General features: G+C 41.6%; 1 long non-coding RNA gene across 1 annotated transcript; it reads right to left on the bottom strand.

Annotated features, from left to right (window-relative positions):
* Nucleotides 1-1353: 1353 nt before the first annotated feature.
* On the bottom strand, nt 1354-9360 carry LOC149525653 (uncharacterized). Its single transcript, XR_016347656.1, has 2 exons — nt 7296-9360; nt 1354-6102 (listed from the first exon to the last, which is right to left on the bottom strand). It is a non-coding gene; the product is annotated as an uncharacterized LOC149525653 (long non-coding RNA).
* Between the last annotated feature and the right edge of the window lie 303 nt (nt 9361-9663).

Genomic DNA, 9663 nt, shown 5'->3' with positions numbered 1-9663 from the left:
ATGAGACAGACTCCCTCCCCTGAGGCAGAAATATAGCAGTCTGCATGCCTATGCTCCTTCATTGCAAGGAAGCAAGCAGCTGTTTTTCCAGGGTTGGAAATTTAGTCAGCTGAGCCAGTGTTAACCTTTAAAATCCCTGAAGGCTCATTTTATAGCAGATAACAAGGACTGGATTGAAACAAAATTCAGTCCATTTTTGCTTGAGAGGTGCTAGGACGTGGGAGAAGTGTCTACTCTATGCATTCCCACAAAATGGTTTCAGTGGATTTGAAATAAAACATTGTTCTTGATGTGTGTGTGGGGAGAGGGGGGGTGAAGCATTGTTAATGTTGCTATTAGTCGTTAATTGAACCCATTCTCTGAGGCAGAAATGTAGCAGCTTGCCTGTGTAGTAACTTTGTTAATGTTCCTATTGTTAGTTAATAGTTCCCATTCTCAAGTCAATTCCCCCAGGAGTATAAAACCTGTAAAAGTTTTAAGGCTCCTTTCTATTGCCAGAGTGATGTAAAGGAAACTTATTATAAATGGCAGTAGGGGAATCCTCAGCTAAGCTGATCTATGTGCTTTCTCACTTTTTCCCCTGTGCCAAAGTGGCATAAAGGGATTAGATTAGAGTTCAGGATTTATTTTACTTATCCATTAAAAAAAAAGGACTCTGAGGGCAAATAGAACATTTATCAAGCAGTCAATAAAATGTCAGGTCAATCAGAACCAAGCACTTCCCAATATACCCAGCCAGGCCCAGATGAAGTTACCAAAAGGCAAGGAGCTATTCGTTCTTTTGTAAGACATGAACAGCCGTCACATCATGCATCAAAACAGGTATACAAGCTTCTCACACTCAAGAATTCTCTACAAAACTGCATGAGGACGGGGTTAAATTATTTTGCATATCCTGCAACGTTGCTCTCAGTCATGACAGATGGCTTGTTATTGTGGATCATTTTGCATCAAAACTTCATTATTTCAAATAAAATAGGCAGAATTTTTCAGAATTTAAAATATTGTATGTAGAATAGATAATATTTTGGTACAACATTTTTATTAACTTTTCTAGTGCAGAATTCCCCCAGGAGTAAATAGTGTATTGGATACATGTAGCTACATGGCAGAGTTAGGGTTGCCAGGTGTCCAGTATTGAACCAGACAGTCCGTTATTTTCACCTGGCAACCCTAGTGCTTACCAGGGAGCTGTCTGACAGGGAGGCAAGATGGCGGGTGGCCACCTGCAGCCTGTTAGGGCCTCACCAAGCGCGTTTTTTGTTTTGTTTTTGTTTTTGTTTTGTTTTGCTTAACAACTCTCAGGGTCCTTTTTTTTTTTTTTTTTGCTCAACGAACTTTTTCCTGGCGTCTTTTTGTTGTTGTTGTTGTTCGGTATTTTTTCTGAAACCATCTGGCAACCATAGCCAGAGTGTTGTACCCACAGTACAGAGTGTCGCTGCATGTGGCCATGAAAGATTCTGACGGGGAAAGGCAGCAGGGAAGGGTGGGGAGTTTGCGGGAGCGATCAGGAGTATGCAGTGGAGATGTACCTTATCTTTTCCAGCAGCATTTTTCTTCCTTTGCCCATCTATGCATTCTGATTATTATTCATGCCATCAATTTGTGTGTGTATGGTGAAACCAGTATTAATTGATAAAACTCTAATTCTTCTCAAGCCTATTTATTATATCAAATCAAGCTGCAACAAAAATGTTTAGAATCAATTCAATAAATCAATGTGTTTTGATTCAAGTTTGTGTTCTGGAAAAAATATTGATATTTTAACTTTTTGGGGAGATTTGTGAGAAACACATTTTGAAATATTACACCAGAAATTGTGATTATACATTGGCCAACATTTTAAGTATTCAAATATATTCTGCAATATCTTACACAGAAGCACAGTATATATGTTAAACATACAGTATAGTCACATACATATGGCATTATTTGATACTGTCCGGGAATTTCAAAGGGAAAGAGGGAGAGAAAGAGTCAAAGGGATGCTGGGGAATTTCAAGTAGGGTTTGAAACCTACAAATATGTCAGTAGTATCAACAATGAGCAAAAAGGTGAAAGTTGAGAAGAACTTAACTGATAATTTAGAAAGATTTTTCCAGCAATATTAAAAAAATTAACAATATGGCTAAGAGTTTATCGCGTGAAGTCAGGCATTTCAGAGTTACTGTTCCCATAGCAGCTCTAAGTCTGCCAATTGTACATGTTCATTCCATAAAGGTCTTTCATTACATCAGCACACAACCCAAAGCCTATTAGAACTTAGAAAATATTTATTTTACAGCTCTGGGTTAACTCTACTCAAGCATAGAAATGTGACATACCATAGGGTGATGCTGAAGGAATGCAGAGAGCATTATGAAGTGGGTGCTAGGGTGATGATAGAGCATACAGTTAGTTATGGACTGTGTGTTGGAGGGAACGTCATAAAAATTTAAGGCAGAACTTAAGAATCTTGTATCCAGTTGAAATTATATGGAAAAGTAGGAAAGCAGTATGCAATCCCCTGAATGGGAATTTGGCCAGGGCACACTGTTAACGCCCTCACTTTTATTAAAAGTGTTCTGGGATGTGAAAGGCCAGGTTTTCACAACTGCTTTTGCCAACATTAGCGCCATCCGCTGCAAGAGAGAGTGAAAAGAACAACCAGTACCGTCGGGAAGTATCACAGAACAACAAACAAGCATGAATGCTGGATTTGGCAAATGCAGTAAGCAATACAGAAATAATAGGATATAGGCTGAGGTTTTGTTGTTGTTGTTGTTGTTGTTTGTTTTGTTGGTTTTTGTTCTTATGGGGCTTTTTTAATTAAATGATTTTGCTCCATCATGAGGATACCTGGAGCATGAGGGTCACACAACTAAGAAGCTATGGACAGAAATGCTTTGATGAAAAGAAAACAAAGAAGTAAATGTTGTTACCTGTCAGAGGAAAATATTAATATTGAGTTACAGAGGGTAGCCCAAGATGAAAATACAGTGGGCCAACTTCTGCTCTCAGTTGGGCTTGACTCTCCTCTCAGTTACACCCAGGCTTTCAGTGGGATCACCTGAGAGGAGATTTGGACCAACTGTTTTATTGAAATTTCCCAAGTCGTTTCTAGCAGGCTTCAACCCTATGTTTGAAACTGTCACAGCAGTGTTTAGTTTCTGTGTTCCTCACTGCATATAATTTTGGAGGGTACCATAACAACATTTGTAGACATTCTTTATACTATCTCCAGATGGTGAAAAAACGGTGCCCCTGTCTTTGTTAATAATGACCTGGAACAACAATAGCTGCTTTCATCACTTTTTATCTAAATTATTGCAAAGACAGCAGGAGTGAGGTTAATGGAAGAATTCTTACACTGAACTAGTTGTGTCTATGATGCTCAACCTAACTACAGTGCTCAGGGTGCAAAGCTTTTCACAGCTCTGAGCAAAGATGCTAGATTTTGATGTGTAGACTAGGCCTCAGTACCTTTCCTAATCTGGGCAGTAGGCTCAACCTCTTTCTTCTGCTTTTCAATCTTGGTTAGGTTAGGCAGCTCTCCACTCGGCTGGCTGGCTTTTGCGGATTTTCCTGAGGATCCTAAATCTCCCCATGAGTCATGGGGGAGCCTGCCTCAGGGCTGAGAATTTTATATTTCATTAGCCAGGGGGGAACCCAGTAGTTAGGCATTGCAGTGCCACAGTCCCTTTGGCTATGTCTACACAGCAGTGTTATTTCAGAATAACGTCAGTTATTCCAAAATAATGTAGTGAGCATCTACACAGCAAGCTCGTTATTTTGAAATAAATTCAAAATAACGGGCTTCTTACTCCAACTCCTGTGACCCTCATTGTACAAGGAGTAAGGGAAGTCAGAGGAAGAGTGCTCTATTTCAAAATAACTGTTGTGTAGACAGCACCAAAAGTCGAAATAAGCTGCACAATTAGTGTAGCTCAAGTTGTGTAGCTTATTTCAACAAAACCACATAGCTTTGTGTGTGTGTGTGTGTGTGTGTGTGTGTGTGTAGGGGAGCACATTTTGGCCTTTGTGGCACAAAGCTCACAGAAAAATGAGACACCGCATAGTACAGGCATCCAAGCCTGGTTATTGCTGTCTATCAATTCTATCTGATCATTTAGGACCTGTCACTGGTACTTACTGCATATTTCATAGGTATAGATCAATGTGCTACTGGCTAACAAAGCACCTGCCCTCTTTGTGCACAATGTTGGTCAACATTGTTCATTACCTATTTCATTACTCATCATAGCATGTAAGATCAAATATTGTATTGTATTGTATGAGTGAGATCTATGGCAGCATTTCCAAAGAAATATGTGAGGGAGGAAGGTGTGCACTATACTAGCCCGGATGAGTGGAGGATGTATAAGTTGGAATGTGTAAGCATTTCACAAGATCTGAAAGGGACAGTGCTGGTTCATTTTCTTGATGGGAGTCTCATCTCCTAAGGACTGAGAAAGCTGACTCTTTAACAAAGACACCCTTACAGCAAAGTGTTCATTAGACTTCGGCATTAAAAAGATGTTAACGAAAGCAAACGAAAATAAGGGGACCACTTCTTCACTGCTTTGCTTTCTGCTCAGCAAACCAGAGAAGGAGTCATCAGAGAGACAGACATGGCTCCTTGAGTCTGTGCACATCTTTGGCACATGTTAGTTCAGCTCGCAGGAAGGTCTGTTGAAATTTTTAATGAAGGCAAAATTGCAAGAAAACATGAATATATTACATCTTGCGCTACTTAATTACTTCTTCGGGAGCAAGGTACTAGTGGAAGAATCCAGGCAAAGATACTCGCATGCTGCCTGGGGAACCCTCCTCCAAGTTAAACCACATTTCTAAATACCTGTCCTCTCTTCTGGTTGCTTTTTCTGTCTATGTGAAAGCTTTGCATTTACAAGGACATTCAAAATGTTACTATTCCAGTACTCCCATAGGAGGAGAAGAGTAGTGATGCGGTAGCCCACTCCAAAAGGGGAGGGGTGAAAACAGCTAGAGGGGAGAGAAGGAGGGCAGTGTATGGCTGCTGCTAGAGAGTCCCTGGGTTAGGACCCAGAGTAATGGGCAGGCCGGGGTCCCCTACTTCTCCCTTGCACGGCAGTCGCCATGGAGGAGCATGGCTGAGACAGACTGCAGTTTTCCCTTATGCAAGGGGCTAAACTTTGAGATTGCAGTTGGCCAAGCAAGCAGGTGCACAGACTGTAGACTGCCAATTCCTCTCGTAGCGGGGAGGATGGAGTTGGAGTCACAGCAGGAGGGCCGTGCCATAAAGTGGACACCGTGCAGTCCAGGGAGAGACATGAGTCCAGCTCTGGACTGTGGAAATGGCAGAGTAGATAACAAGGACACCAGCCAAGGGGAGTGCATGCAGTAACTAGACTGTGCTAATTCCTGAGCTGACCAGCAAGAGGTGCTTTGGTGGTCAGTCTCCACCCCCTTCCAAGAAGCCACCTTTTTCCACGCTTGCGCAATCCAACGTTTGCTGCTAACAAATAACAAGAAATTGCAGTTGAGAATACCTGGATAAGTATGTTAGCCAGGCCCCTTGTCTGTCCTCTGGATAGGGAGGCGGTAGGGTATGGTAACATGAGATAAATTTGTGCCAACTACTGGAGGCCAACCTGTTCCAGAGATAGTGTCAATCTCCATTCCATTTGTCTCACACCACAAAGAAATGAATAGGAGCAGAACATCTGGCCCAAAAAGTTATAAACAATCTGACAAAAAATCCCTTCTCCTCTCAAGTTTTCAGCATCATGTGAAGGCCTCTCTTACTGTTTCTGCAGTCACCAGAGAGCCTTTAGGGTGAACCGGATCTGAATGATCCATTTTTTATTGTTACTTTATAGTTTATACATTTGGAAATGCTGGAAAAGAACACAAGCTTTACAGATACGTTTCCATATGAATTTACACCAGCTGGGTACGTGTGTCACTGTATTTAGCAGATGACAGGGAAGCTCGCTACTGTCTTCTCCCAGGAGGTGACCTCCATCCTCCAGGAACATAGGGATTAGCTGAGCCAGTAGAGCATGTGCATAATGCTGATGTGGAGAATGGAAAGTCTTAGCCTGCTTTAGTGGTGTCTTGTTACAGACACAACTCGGACAACTGTAAAAAGAAAGGAGATGGGGAAGGCAGTATGAGACGGACTGAAATTATAATATCCTGTCACTACTAATGAACACTACAGTTCAGGTTTAAAGTCATCACATCCTGTACTTTTATTTTCAGTCCTTTAGAACATTTTCATGGCTGTTCCATTTGAGCAACAATGTTACAAACTTGATTTGATGACACATGAGTTTTTTGAAAAGTTCCAACACAAAGTATTTCTCTATCTTTGAAAAGGTGAACATTAAAATACAGTTTTCAGATTTGGTCTGTGTAGAGAGACAGTGTGGTCCTGCTCTCTATGCCTCAATTTTCTCCTCTGTAAAAGGAGGGGGGGGGGGGCAAAGCTCCATCTTTTCTTCCTCCTTTGAAGAGGGACTGTTTTGCACCACACGAAGGGACTGTGCCTAGCATGATGGAGCCTTTATCATGGCTGAGGCCTATAGGCACTATTCTAATCCAAATAAGTAAATACATAATATCTAGCTTCAGAGAGAATAGTGATTGTAAGCAAATTTGAAATCAAATCACTAAGGACTCATGAAAGTATAAATGATCAGTGTGGGAAAAAGAGACGATGCAGGTGCTCACAGATTAGGGTGACGTAGTATAAAACTGATAAATAGATAAGACAACAAGAACAGTTGATTTTTTGTGGCTGGGCTCTCCTATCCAAGCTAGTTTTTTTACACTGATAAATACAATAGGGAGTGAAATTAATTATGCTATATTGGCCGAGATACCGAACTGATATTTAAATCTGTTTTTAATAATCCCTCCTAGGTTTTAGCATAATAGCACCATGATATGTCAGTAAAGAGAAAAATAAGGAAACCATGATCAATCAGAAAGCAATGCAAACTTTATCAGGATAGCTACTGATAAAGAGCAAGTAACAAATTAATGTGAATAAGAGGTAAATAAACATATAAATTACCACACCTAGAACATATAGATCTTAGATTATATGCAAAACCAATACAAATTCTTAATAACTAGTTTGTCCTAACAAATTGTAGTCTGAGTAATCAACGTAGATAGGCTTATTAACCTATTTGGTTTGATCATTAGTAGCAAACACATGCTGCATTATGTGCTGGTTTACACAACAGAAAAAAAATCAAGAAAACCAGCAAAAAGTGAAGAGAAGGAAAAGACCATCTCTTAGATCAGCCAAGAGCTAAACATACTTGAGCTCTGATGGGCTGCAAAGGCAATGCATTTCAGAGTTTGAGGGGATTCTGCTCCTAACCCCCCAACACTACGTACCATAGAGCTGTCATTAGAAGTGTCACAATGAACCGTTGGCATCATAGTGACAGAACATAGTGTCACCGGGGGCCTCCTTTGCCTTTTTGCATCAGCCTTTCTCCCTGGGGCCTGAAGGAAACCAAGGAGGCATTTTTCCCCCCACCCTCCTTCAGTTGGGTTTTATTTTCCCTTATTTACATGATGGGCCTCAGAGGAGGACCAGGAAATTCCTTTAAGCAAAACAAAAGAATCCCCAAAGCAAATATAAATACTTTTCCCTGTCCCCTCTTCTGGGGTGTTAAACTACTGCACTGGCTCCTAGCTAGCAATGTTTCCACAAGCAGTTGTTATCCTAGTTTCTTTCCTGGTAGGGAGGGGTAACAGCCTGCCACCCAGGAAAGCCTTCTTTCCTGTTACCACTACCCCACTGCAGCCTGTCACTTTTCCTTCCCTCTCCCTTCTCTCTCCACAACCCATCCCTAGTGCCCCATCTACTCCCACTTCCTGCTGTCCTGCCCTTCTCCAGGACCCCTGCTCCTCAGCCTGGCACTGACGGTGGGCCTCATATTTGGTTCTGACCCTCTGTTCTGATCATTAGGTCCGAACACCCATGCCCTAGTCATTGCCGAAACACGCTCTTGAACTTCCCTGCTCTGAGCTCATTGTTGTCTCATTACTAGAGCAGATTCATCCCCTCTGACTCCTCCTTTGTAAACTGATATGGCCCTCTGCACACATGGGCTTGGCAGGTCACAGAGATGTTTGGGGATCCCTCGCTTCAGTGAGGGCGTGCAGCACTTGTGAATAGCCCTTGTGACATACTACAGTCACTGTGCTGAAATATTTCAACAGGGCAGGAGTCTCTCCGAGGGAGACTGACTTATGTTTGGGAGGGAAAGGGCAGCATGAGTCAGGCAAGGAAAACACACTAGAACATAGGAAATAGCCTGCCTTTAACAAGAGAAGAGGGAGAAGGCAATAGAAACTTCCAATAATACTTTGAGGCCAGCCATCTCACTCATCCTAATGCCAGGCACCAGCAGACCCACAGGAAAGAGCAGATGGCTTATTTGGAAAGACTTAAAGCAGCGTCTTTCTTGTGTGTTATTTTCTGTCTGTGTTCCTAGGACTTCAGAGAAAGTTAGAGACCCTTTTTTAGATTTGATGTTGGGAGAGCTATAAAGCAAAAGCCAGTATGGAAAACAATCATGTTTCTTTCTAAAGTCTAATGATCGGACTCTTTGTCAGTTCCAGGGACTGTTCCAGTCATTTCCTTGTGGTTCAGCTATTTCACATACACATAATAAATCTGCAGTCATGTGGATGTATAATAGCATTTCCCCTCTCTCCCTCTTTCTTTTTCCACCCTTAAGTGGGTCTACTACTTTTTGGGAAGGTTTTGTTTTTGTGGAACATCAATCCCTATTGTATGCAGAGAAGGGGATGTATGCTTTGAATGCCTCCTCCTCAGTAGAAAGGAAACCAATTTCCTAAGTCAGTTCAACAACTGATCCCTGGATCAGCACCAGTCTATGGTAGTCTCCTTGCCAGTCCCTGAGAGTTCCCTGACACAGAAAATTCATATTTAACATGTAACGTTTATTTTTGTACTTGTATTTTACAGCACTGCATTCATTCAATTATATCTGATCATTAAACAATAATAAATAAATGGACTGACTGGGTTCCCACTGAGTGCCACGGTGCTGACATGGAAAGGACGTTCACACGTATTTATTGGAAAGAAGTAGTTAAAAGAAAGCGACTGGGGCAGTTGTTTCTAAAGTTGCTAACGGGCTGTTCCGCTTTGTTTATTCTTTCCAGCCAAGGGGTGTCGCAGGAAGCAGCATGGCCCGCAGACTTGGCTAAATCGGACAATGTCATTGTCAAAGCACTTACCTCTGGTTTGTTTGTTTGTTTGTTTGTTTGATTGATTGCTTTTTAAAGAACTAACAAAAGTTCAGAAAAACATAATAAAGACGTCAGTGATTCCATACATGTTAGCAAAAGGGGTTTGGAAACATAAGAATGGCCATACTGTGTCAGACCAAAGATCCATCTAGCCCATTATCCTGTCTGCCAACAGTGGCCAATGCCAGATACTCCAGAGAGAATGAACAGAAATGATTATTATCAAATAATTATCCTCTGAGTAACCAGACAGCAAGTGGGAAAAGGTGTGAAGGATTAAAAGGAGCCTATATAAGACAAACAATGGGATTGACCCTATAAAACTGAGACATTTGGTCACCCTACCTGTTGCCCATTACCAACTTCTGGCAAACAGAGGCCAAGGACACTTCAGAG

Source organism: Pelodiscus sinensis, chromosome 1 (genome assembly GCF_052426305.1).
Source record: "Pelodiscus sinensis isolate ZL-2025 chromosome 1, ASM5242630v1, whole genome shotgun sequence".
Lineage (NCBI taxonomy): Eukaryota > Metazoa > Chordata > Testudines > Trionychidae > Pelodiscus > Pelodiscus sinensis.
Note: the sequence above shows the minus strand (reverse complement) of the source record. Positions and strands in the feature narration are given on the sequence as shown.